The following is an 11970-nucleotide window of genomic DNA, read 5'->3' as shown; positions in this document are numbered from 1 at the left end:
AATTTAACTGTACAATGTGTAGAGGAGAGAGGCATATTTTTGTCAAATTTTGTTTAGGGAGACAATTCTCTGTGGGTTTTTTGTTTTTCCACATCTTGTGAGCAGAGGCACATTCTGTAATTTTTCCAGACTATCTTTTTAAGGATGTTTGTAAAACAAAGAGTCTAGGAAGATAAAAACTGTACAGGCTCTACATCTCTTTCCTCCTTTCTTTCTTTCTTTTTCTTTCTTTCTTTCTTTCTTTCTTTCTTTCTTTCTTTCTTTCTTTCTTTTTCTAACAACAACTTTCATTTTCTTTCTTCTTTTATCTTTTTCTCTCTCTCCTCTCTCTATCTCTCTCTCTCTCTCTCTCTCTCTCTACTCTCTCTCTCTCTCTCTTTCTTTCTTTCTTCTTTTCTTCTTTCTTTCCTACTTTGGAAGTCTATCACTCCAGCAAATGATGAGAAAAACTGAAGGAAAAAAATAATGTATAGGTGACAACCTGAAGGTCAGCTTCAGAAAAAATAACTCATTATGTACCTATAATCCCACTGATGATAAGAACAAGCCAACCTATACATTTGATAATTCTATTAGTCATTTCTGTTTTTGACAGAGAATAGACAAATATTACATGAGTAACTAAAGGCCCTAGTCCTTTTAGTTACTCATGCAATATTTACTAGTCCCTCTGAATGATTTGTAGTGCCTCACTCATGTTTTATTTAGTTGGCTTTTAAAATATGTGCAGTTTGATTGACTAAAGGACAAATGTTTTCGTGTACAGATTTCCATTCATATAGTAGACATATTTGTAGTTACTATCAGACTATATTAGGAACTTATTATGCATCATCACTTACCATTTCAACAACCTTGAATGACTGGTATTAAAATATTATAGTTAAGTAAATAGGCACCTAGTTATGGTAGCCTAAGGCTACAGTGAAAATGACAAAGCTAAGATTCAAACCCTGGTTGGTCTATCTCCACAGCCCATTTATAATATCCTATTTTGCCCACACTATAATGTCCTGTGTTCTAATATTCAGCAATATCCAGCTGCTTTATCATTTTTGGAGGGATCCACTAAAGAGCTTTTAAAATCCAAGATTTTTCCTGAAAAAAAAGTACAGATTTTGTTATGCCATGTTGCTTACTCTTGACCTAAAAATATATTAATAAACCTGATGATGACTAAGTACAACCCTAGAGAACCACAGAAGCAGTCTAGGGCTTGTAGTTTGTCTTCACGCATCTATAGGGAGCACAGCTCAGATCGAATGTGATATAGTTTCTATCAGAATGAAAATTACTCAGCATTCTGGAGTGCATAGTAATAGAAGAGAATTTGAAAGCCCTGTCAGCTTCTCTTAGTGAAGCAGTAACAATAATGAAGCAGTGCACAGAGGCCTTACACCATTCAGGAAAGATAAACAGAGCCACAGACCATTCTTGATAATGTGAATGGAAAGAGAAATATAGTACAGGCTCTACATCTCTTTCCTCCTTAAAAACAATCTATTCAGTAAAACTATTGAAGACTTTGTCACCCAACATTACAGTTATTCAAGGTGATTTGAGATATGATAGTTGCAGTTTTCTGATTGTGCAGAAAACTTATATTAGGAATGATTTAGGAAAAAACTGGGCTATCCTATGAACAAAGATGCTTTAAAACATTACAGTTATTTAAATGAAGGTTTGCGTTGTGAATGAGCATGAAATAAATACCAAATCATGCACACTGTTTAATTCAGCCATATTAGCTAAAGATTTCAGCCATAGATGAGATGGGACTGAATGGTGAAAGAAAATTTTGTCAGTTAATTTTATTTTTTAATCTAATTATTTTTTTCTGGTGTAGTGATTTCAGAATTCGGTATACATATCAAAATTACTTTCCAAATTTTATTTGTTCATATCTACTGAATTGGAATATATATGAGCGTATTTTGAGAAAGCTCCCTATTGATTTTAATAATCTGCTATTTGTTAAACACACACAGACACACATTACAAACACACACACATAGAGTCGATATAGATCATCTATCTATATCCCCTCTAGAATATAAACACCGTAAAAGAGAAAAATGTTTTATTCATTGTTGTATCCCTGTGCCTAGACCCAGTGCCTAATTTCTAAGGAGCCTCTCAGAACATATTTGTTAAATGAATAGTAATTTTCAAAGGGAAGTTGGTGTGAAAGACAGATTCAATTATCAGATTATCCTTGGTTAAGGAAATAGGCCCCAAGCGCTACCATAGTAGATAGTGTTGTGAGACCTCAAGCCCTGGGGATAAAGCAAGGAGTATTGAGAAGGCCAAAAGGTAAACTTTTCTTGTTAATGAAGTGGGTAGTGATGGAGGGGGGCCAGGAGCTACTGGGGATGGGGAGTGAGTGAGATGTTGGCATTAACACTCTATCAGTACTTTTTTTCTCCTGTTTTTTAATCTCTGACTTAGTTTTATCTCTGATCTAGTTCCTGCTAGTTGGTGCTGAAGCTTTCTTTTTTTATCTTTCCTTTAATTTTGCAAGTTGATTGCTGCAGATTTATCACGGTTAAGATTCCTCCACGGTTATTAAGAATTGTTTTGGTCATATATGACATTGTTTTGGTCAAATATGGAAATAAGTTGTTATTTACCTGTCTGCTTTGTTTACTAATGTATTTTAAACACTTAAAGGAGTTCCTGATACATAGTAGATTTAAAGATTAAACTATACATTTCACATCTTTATGGAGATTTTAATTAAAGGTTGATTATCTAATTTATGTTTTATAGAATATTGTTATAGTCTTATAAGCTCATTGGACTCTTCTAATAACTGCAGGTAGATGAGGCAGTTAACTATAGTAGCTATATTACAGAAGAAGATGAGGACCTAGAAAGATCAAATTTCTCCCTTTATTTCACAAATTTATATAAGTTTAGGATTAGAAAGACTTTAAATATCATCTGGTTTAAATATACGACATTCCCAACAAACTTATGGTTGATTTTTTCCCATGATGAAAAAGCCCTATCACTTAAAATACTTTCATCAATCCTCTTATAACTCTTCACAGCTTCTTGCTTTTATGTCTGTGGAGTCATCTTCTCTAGGATAGGCTTTCAACATTTGGGAAAAAAATTTGCCATATGCTTTGAGAGCATTTTTTTGTCCTGCCCAGACTCTCTGGTTCCTTTAGCCATTCCTCATGTGATCTGGTTTCGAGATGGTTTAACCACCAACTTATTCCCTTGCTTCTGCATAGTTTTCAATTAGTTTAGTTTCTTTAATAATTATACTTGCATCTTGGTACAACTTCTATTTATGATTCCCAATTAAGTCTCACCAATTTATCTATACTATTTTATTTAATCTTTGCAATAACTCAGTTAAATTTTTTTTAGTGAAGACTCTGGTTGCAGGAACAAAAATCCATCTGAATTAAGGAAGTTAAAAAAATCAGAAGGATTTTATGGTATGGACTCTCTGAAATTCAGTAGGATCTTTTGAAAAGTGGTAAGTTGTCTGGGTGTGAAGCTACATGGTGAGAAGTTCTGACGAGGGAAGAGGAGGATAGCTGGCCTAAGGAGAAGGTGTTGACGAAAGGGCCTGGAGAAATATACACATGGACAGCTGTCACATTTGTTTCATAGATAAAGTCTCAAGGTTTTCTGGATAATTGAAATTGTTTTCTTTGGTACACTTAGTTGGCCTGCTCAAGGATATAATGCCCTTATTATTAGCTGGCAGCTAACCAATTTATGCTGAACATGTACAAATGTGATTTACTATTCTCATACTGCCTGAAATCTTTTCACTCCTTTTTTACTCTCTTGAGATCCCTGACACTACTAGACCCCAAGAATTCTGAGTCAGAAGTCTCCTGAATTTTAGTTGAATTTATTTCCTACCCTCTGACATGCAAATGTCGTACCAACAAGTCTAAGTACTTTCTGCTTCTTACTCACTAGGTCTGCACAACTTGAGTGTAGTGATAAATCCTGAAGCAGAGGCATCATCCCTGGTTTCTGATCTATAGAAGCTTTAAAATAATCATGTTGTTTTAAGTCACTGAGTTTTGGGGTACTTTGCTATGAAGCATAAATAACTTATACAACTTATATATTCATCTTTAAGGTAAAGATATATCAAGAATCCAATAGGCTTGTTCTATGGGTCAGCTTTCTATCTCAGTGCAGTCAATAGTAAATAATGAATGAAAACTGTGGTATATGGGAAAGATGACTACTTAGTATTCCAAACTGGAGCACATCTGAGAATAAAAGCTAGCATGACTAATACTTAATAAGTATAAACAGAACTCTTCTGGGCAGATGAAGAGAGAGGGTCATCCCATTTATAGGACAATCACTTCCTGGGCCCTATGGAAAGGGCTTGGCTAAGCCAGAAGAGAAAGTTGAATGTGTCAGGCAAGTTGATTTGCCTATGTGACTCATAAGCATTATTTTCCCCATTACCTAACTGTAAAACTGAGGCTCAGGAAAGTTATCTTTTAAGTAACAATAAATCATGTTAAAACTAGAGGATCTGAGTATCAAATCCAGATCCTGTGTCATTTCAGAGCTTGTATGTGCTTCCTGCTTAGTCATTGTATCTCTGCAAAACCCAGTGTGCTGTTCTAGTGTTATCAGATAGTCAATGCAGAATTATCATTACTCTTAAATCAGCTGGGAGCTTTGAAAATACCAATGCCTACTCCTCTTCTCAAAGCTATCAATTCAGAATCTTTTGTGGATGAGGCATCAGTATTTTAATTAATTAATTAATTTAAATTCATTGAGGTGACATTGATCAATAAAATTATATAGGTTTCAAGTGTATAGTTTAATAAGACATCATTTGCATATTGCATTGCGTGTTCACCACCCCAAATCAAATCTCTTTCTGTCACATTTGACCCCTTTTACCCTTACCTACTTCCTCCCCTCCCCGCGTTCCCTCTGGTAACCACTATTTTTAAATCTTGTCAGATGATTCCACTGTGTAGCTAATCTGAGATGAGAGAGCCTTATATGGCTGGCAGATGGGAAACTGACAAAAAGATTTTGTGCTGGAAAGAATGGTGGAGGGTTCATAAGGTCAAATAATTTTCTTAACATAACTTCTCTTTTCCTTTGATTTCCAAGATTGGACTGGAAATCTGTGTTTTAAGTCGGTGCCTCAAATAAATCAAGCAAGTATGGGATTTGCTAACCTAATCCATCGTTGAAAAAAGTCTGTTGTATATAATTGTAATAATAATGCCTCATTTCTGCATTAGAAGATCTCATAATCACTTAGGTGTGACATTTAGATTTCAGCATTACCTTCTGATGCTCAGGGAAAAATGAATTTCTGCAAAACCATTTCTGAAAATATATAAATAGGTGTGGTTGACCAGTGTTTCCACTAGTGTAGACATCTCTTTGATATTGGGAATGAAAAATGTAAATCTAATGTTTTCTTAGGTATTGCAAAAATATCAGATATTAACAAGTTGGCTGCTTTGCTGATTTCTGTGTTATCAAGAAGACTCAAAGACATTAAACATTTATAGTCTGTTGAATCATCCGTCTTTGCATTGATGATGGGGAGCCTCTTACTTTAACTTTACTTAGTTCTATTTCATCCAGAAAGAGAATAATATGCTTTTTAAAAAAGTGTACTGCTTTTTCTATGAAAATGGCTTTATCCACAGCCTCTTGAATTTTTTCTGAGTAGATGTATTTCTGCAGCTATTGAAAATAGGCATAGGGATATGATTTAAGACAGGAAGTAAAAAATAAATTGTTCAATTAAAACTATAGTGGGAATTTTGGGAGAGAAAGTAATTAACTGAGCTGGAACTTAGCCAGGACAACAGTTAATTCTCCTACCCATATAAAGAAGGAAAATGAGAAATGAGTAATTTTCCAGTCTATCTCCATCCCCACCACTTGTGTCAGAATGTATTACATTTATGTTCTTGTTGCTGTGTACAACTCAGATGGGAGAGAAATTTATTAGCAGGTTTATAGAAAAAGACATGTGGGTAGTTTGTACCTCATAATTCAAAAGCCATAGAATCTGGCAAAAATCCCCAAACAGAAATTTCTCTCTGTCCCAGAGTGTTTAAGTGGTGTACAATATGTGAACCCATAGCCATCAGTCAGACTTCATGTGATGGAAAATCCACCAGCCACAAAAAAATATATTCAGGATTCATAGGAAACAGAATGCATAGTCTTACCATTTCACTATCAAAGAAGTAGAAATTACAAATATAAAATCATTATGGCAAGCGTAATAACCATTATGCAATCACCAAAGTGTTTTTCCCCTTTCTTTTCTTCCATCCTAACATTGTTTATCATTTGCCTCCTAACATTGTTTATCATTTTATTTTTTAACTTATTATATAATAAAATTGGCTTTTTTTTTGGTTCTATGAGTTTAACACATGTATAGATTCATGTAATTACCACCACCACCATCACAACATGGAACAATTCTATGACCCCCCACAACCGCCCTCATGTATCCTTTTATAGTCATGTGTTTCCATCAAACCCCTGACAACCATTAATCTGTTTTTTGTCACTATGGTTTTGCCTGTTCGAGAATGGCATATAAATGGAATGTTAAAGTATATAACATTTTGAGACTAATTTGTTTCAAGTTTTTGGAAATTATGAATATAGCTGCTGTAGATATTTATGTACTCAAGAGTGAGTGGTATTGCTGGGTCATCTGGTAAGTATATATATTTACTTTTGTAAGAAACTGTGAAGTGGTTTTTCAGAATGGCTGGGCCACTCTGCGATTCCATCAGCAAGGTAAGAGAGCTCCAATTTCTCTGCATCCTTGCCAGAGTTTGGTATTGCCAGTGCTTTTTATGTTTTGTTTTGTTTTAATTTTAGCCATTGTGATAGTGTGTAGTGATATCTAACCATGGCTTTAATTTTCATTTCCCCGATAGCTAATGATATTGAACATCTTTTCATGCACTTGTTTATTGTTTTTATATCTTCTTTGGTGAAAGATCTGTTCAAATTTGAAATGTGTTTTTTAATTAGTTTTGAGTTTGAGAGTTTTTTATGTAGATATAAGTTTTTTGTTGGTTATGTGATTTGCAAATATTTTTTTCCAATCTATAGCTTATCTTTTCATTCTCTTAACAACACTTTTTAATTTCAATGCAGTCTAATTTATTTTTTTCTTTTTAAGCATCATGTTTAAAGAACTCATTGCCTAATCTATATTTTTGTCTAAAACTTTTACCCTTTGTATTTAGAGTTATGATTTGTTTTGTATTAATTTTTGTATAAATTGTAAAGTTTAAGTCAATGTTTATTTGTTTGTTTTTCGCATGTTCAATTGTTCCAACATATTTGTTGAAAAGGCTTTTTTTCCCCCTACGCTGAATTACTTTTTCTCATTTATAAAAAATCTGTTTGCCTTTTTGTGTGGGCCCTTTTCTGGACTCTGAAAATGTTCTATTGGTCTTTGTTTACGTTCCTTTGCCAGTACTGCACTGTCTTGATTACTGTAACCTTAGAGCAAGTCTTAAAGTTAGGTTGTATGACTTCTTCAACTCTAGTTTTTAAAAAATTATTTTAGCTATTCTGGTTTTTTTATTTTCTCAATATATTTAAGATCAGCTCATTCCTTTCTATAAAAAAATTCTATGAGGTTTTGCCTGCGATTACATTAAACTTATAGGTACATTTGGGAATAACATTTTTAATATGTCGATTTATCTATTATTAAAAATGGTATGTTTCTCATTTATTTACATCATCTTCTTTAATGCTTTTTTTTTTTTTTTTTTTTTGCACAGATCCCATGCATGTTTTGGTTGATTACTACATGAGTATTTTATTTTTCTGGAGCTATCTATTGTTATTTATATGTTCTTCCTCTATAAGTAATACATCATAAAGATTTTTTTCTCTTTGATTTTAGTTTTCAGACATTTGATTATGATGTTGTTGTGCATGGATTTCTTTGAGTTAATCCTGTTTGGGCTTTGATAACATTTTTGAATCCGTAGGCTAATATCCTTCATCTAATTTGGGACATATTAAATCATTTCTTTAAAAAAATTTTAGCACCACATTCTCTTGTTCTTTTAGGACTGTGAAGATAAGGTTGGGAGATACTATAGGGAAAACATGGAAAACTCACTTCTGTATCTTTGTTATTATCTCACAGGCCATTGAGGCCGTAGCTATCTATTTTTAATTTATTTTCTTGCTTGTGTTCAGATTTGACATTTTCTATGAATCTTTATTGAGGTTCATTGATTTTTTATTTTGTAATTTTCTTTCTAATATTAAGCTTATCCAGTGATTTAAAAAATTTTTATTATGTATATTTCAGTTATAAAATTTCCACTTGTTTTTTTCATTATCTATGTATTTGACATTTCTCTACATTTTTTCATTAACTCAAAAATGTTCACAATTGCCTGTTAAAGTATTTTCATAATACATACTTTAAAGTCTTTGTCAGAGAAGTCCAACATTTGTCATCTCTACATTGGCCTTTTGATTGTCTTTTCTCAGGTAAGTTGAAATTTTCCTTCTTCATATGCCGAGTAATTTTGGATCGCTGCCTGGACTTTTGTCATATTATCAAATTCTAACTCTTATTGTAAATTCTTTAAGGCACATTGATAATTTTGTTTCAGCAGACAATCAACCTAGTTAGGTTTTGGACCCAAGTTTCAACACAGCTTCTGCGTGATATTTTCCAAGCCTGTTCAGGTCTATTCAAATTTAAACAAAGTATGCAGCATCTAGTGATCAGTGACCAGGATGGCAGTCTGTAAGTTAGTTCATTTCTCAAATTCTTTGGAAGGCTGATTCTATCTATACTTGTACAGCTTGAGGGTGAGCTTATGGAATTCATAAACAACTTTAAGAACTTGTTTTTTTGAGTATCTCTTTTTTTCTCTCTCACTCTTCAATCTCTTCAGTACTTAAAAGTATTCCATATTCTGGGGCTTTCTTTTTGTCTTCCAACAACCAAGATGGTGCTTTACTGACAGTGATATGCCTCATGCCTCCATGACTGTATCCGCACCTGGAGAACAGAGAGACAAAAACAACTGATGGCGTGACCTACCCTCATGGGATCACAGCTCCACGAGTCAAAAAGGAAGGTTCTCCTTTTCAGAATTTTGGTTCCTAAGGTGTCCAGTTCCACTGCTGCTGCTACCTCACCACAGAATTGCTTGTAGGTTGAGGTTTGAGAGATTAGATAATAAAACAAAAGGGCATTTCCTTACTCTCTGTGTTTCAGTAATGCCCTTTTCTGTTTCTTGAGCCTGAGCTAAAGTGCTTCTTCTTGACCACTTTCTATTTGCACCCCAGTGCTCATTTCTGTTTTGGACTACATTGAGATGAGGTTGGGAGATACTGCAGGGGAAACATGGAAAACTTACTACTGATTTAGCAATACTTTATGTTCTGATCTTTTTCCTTATCTATATGCTACTATTTACTTTTCAGAGATATCAAATAGCTGTGTCATAAGTCTGTCTAGAATTTATTCATTTATTAGAAGAGACAGTGTAGATGCACTTAACCCTACACTGAAACTTTGTCCCTCGACTCTTATTTTATTTTAAAATTCTTAGTCAAAAGTAAATAATTTGCTTAGCTCTTGTCTTACCATTTAATGAAAATTGATCAACCTAGCTCTAGATCCTTTTACATATACATACACAAAATATCAAGAATCTGCTCTGTTTTACTTGTATAAAAAAAGGCATTGAGAATAGTTTTGAAGTAGATTAAATCATTAATACTCAGTTTAGTTATATATAGTTAGTCCTACATTGTCAGTTATCCATTATTAGGATAGAAACAAATGCAGACTGATTTCAATAAAACATTTATAGAGTATTTTGTGCTCAGAAATGTATAATATGATATCAAATAAAGGTGTATTTATAAATATATTTTATACTGAAAAACTATGCCCATTGAACTGAAAATGCTTAAAATGTTGGCAAAAGGCATAAATGCACAAAAATAATTCTGCAATAGTACTTTATAATAAGGTTAGCTCCTGGTTTTACATGTATATGAAATGGGTGATATAGACAGTATATACTATGAATTTGAGGTGAGATAACCTGGTATGCAGTGGTAGAAGCTGGAGAGGCTTCCTAGAGAAACGGCAATGTGAGCCTGTAGAATGGGAGGATGTGGGTGAGAGAGTAAGCAGGATCCAGTCTTTACTACCACCGTAGAATGAAGACCCAGGAGAGGTTCTGCACACGCTCCAATTACTGAAGTTCCAACTTTGCCTTGGGCCCCTCTGTCAGTGCCATGACCAATTTATTATGAACTGAGTGGGATTCTGTATTTTATTATCCAGCATATTCAATCTAAAGTATTGAATTCCTAACACATGAATATAATATCCTAATATTAGACAAAAATCAACAAAACTGCACAGTTGCACCATATTAACAACTTTTTCCATTATATTGCTAAGCTCAATTAATTTCATTAAAGTTCCAATGAATTTTAAAAGCTCTAATAGAAATAATTTTCATGAGTAATTAGTGACTTCAATACTATATTTGTAGGATAGAGCATTATTATACTAAGTATATAGGAAGAAAATTATTAATAGTCATCAAATTTGGTTATGCTCTACATAAAGCTTCAACATTTATTAAAATGGTAACAACAATAACAACACTATAGCTATTTGGAGTATTCTGTCAAACTCCACCATATCCCTTGTTTATTTGAATATGCAATACAAAATGGTTTCATAACTGTAAAAAAATGAAAACAATATATGGCACTACCAAGTTACACTTTCTTTCTTCTCACTGCATTTCCTGAATCCACTGCCAGGGTCAAAAAATGAATACCATTTCAATGTTAAACATTTTAATTGCTTATATCATGCTTATATTTTTAGATAAGTATTAGTCTGGATATAGATTTGGCTGCATATATCAGAGACCTAATATAAGAGTGTTTTGGACAAGGTAAAACTATGTTTTTTCTTACTAAATTATCTGGGCTAGTATGGTGCATTGCTTCTTCAAGATATCAAGGAAATAGGTTCCTTTTTTCTTGTTGCTCACCTAAAAGATGTCAACAGGATTTATCTTTCAGAACTTCTTCTGTGTGTTGCCATCATCCTCTCCTGATGGTAAGGATGACTGTAGTAGAATCTCTAAACCTTATACTTCACATCAGAAAATCCAGTGGAAAAAAAATCTACTCTCTTATCAGAACCTCAGAAAAAAATTCATTTACTCTGTTTATGTCCATTCCTGATCTCCTCATTTTAGCTAGAGTATGAAACAGACTGACTTACGTAGGTCCATTAGGCCCCCAAGAGTGGAGTCAACTCCAGTGAAAAACCACATTGGCTGAGAGCTGGAGGGGAGTAAATTCTCCAATAAAAAAATAATCACAGTATTATTGCTGGAAAGAAGGAGAAATTGATACTGGACAGGTGAACAACAAATTCCCACTAAAAATTGTTATTGTATCAACTGCTACAGAATTTTTTTTTTTAGTAATACAACCTCTATCAGAAGCTAATCGATTGATTGATTTTTTTTTTTTAGTAAAAGAAGTGTCAGCTACTTCATAACAAAGGCCAAGATAGAAAAATCATTTTAAAATCACTGAGATAGTCTTTAAAAAAGTAAAGAATAGAGTCTAAAAACGTAGAGATTATATCTTAGAATCATTTAGGAAACTCAGGGCTGACAAAAGTTTGAACAGCTCTAATTATCCAGAGGAAAGGGTGTAGGGTATAAGACAGTCTATATTTCAAAGATTTAAAAGAATTTTTTTTTTTTTATCCTTGGAGGTGAAGTGGGAGGTAATTGATATAATCTTCTGTAATCAAATGGAGACAAATATTACAATCAATCTTGATTCAATTTTCCTAGGAAAAGTCTTCTCAAGGAGGTAGCTGGGAACTGAAAGTGCTGGTCACAAGATCTGGGACCTTGGGAACCTAAGTGT

This window comes from Pteropus medius, unplaced genomic scaffold, assembly GCF_902729225.1.
Source record: "Pteropus medius unplaced genomic scaffold, Ma_sr-lr_union100, whole genome shotgun sequence".
NCBI lineage: Eukaryota > Metazoa > Chordata > Mammalia > Chiroptera > Pteropodidae > Pteropus > Pteropus medius.
Note: the sequence above shows the minus strand (reverse complement) of the source record.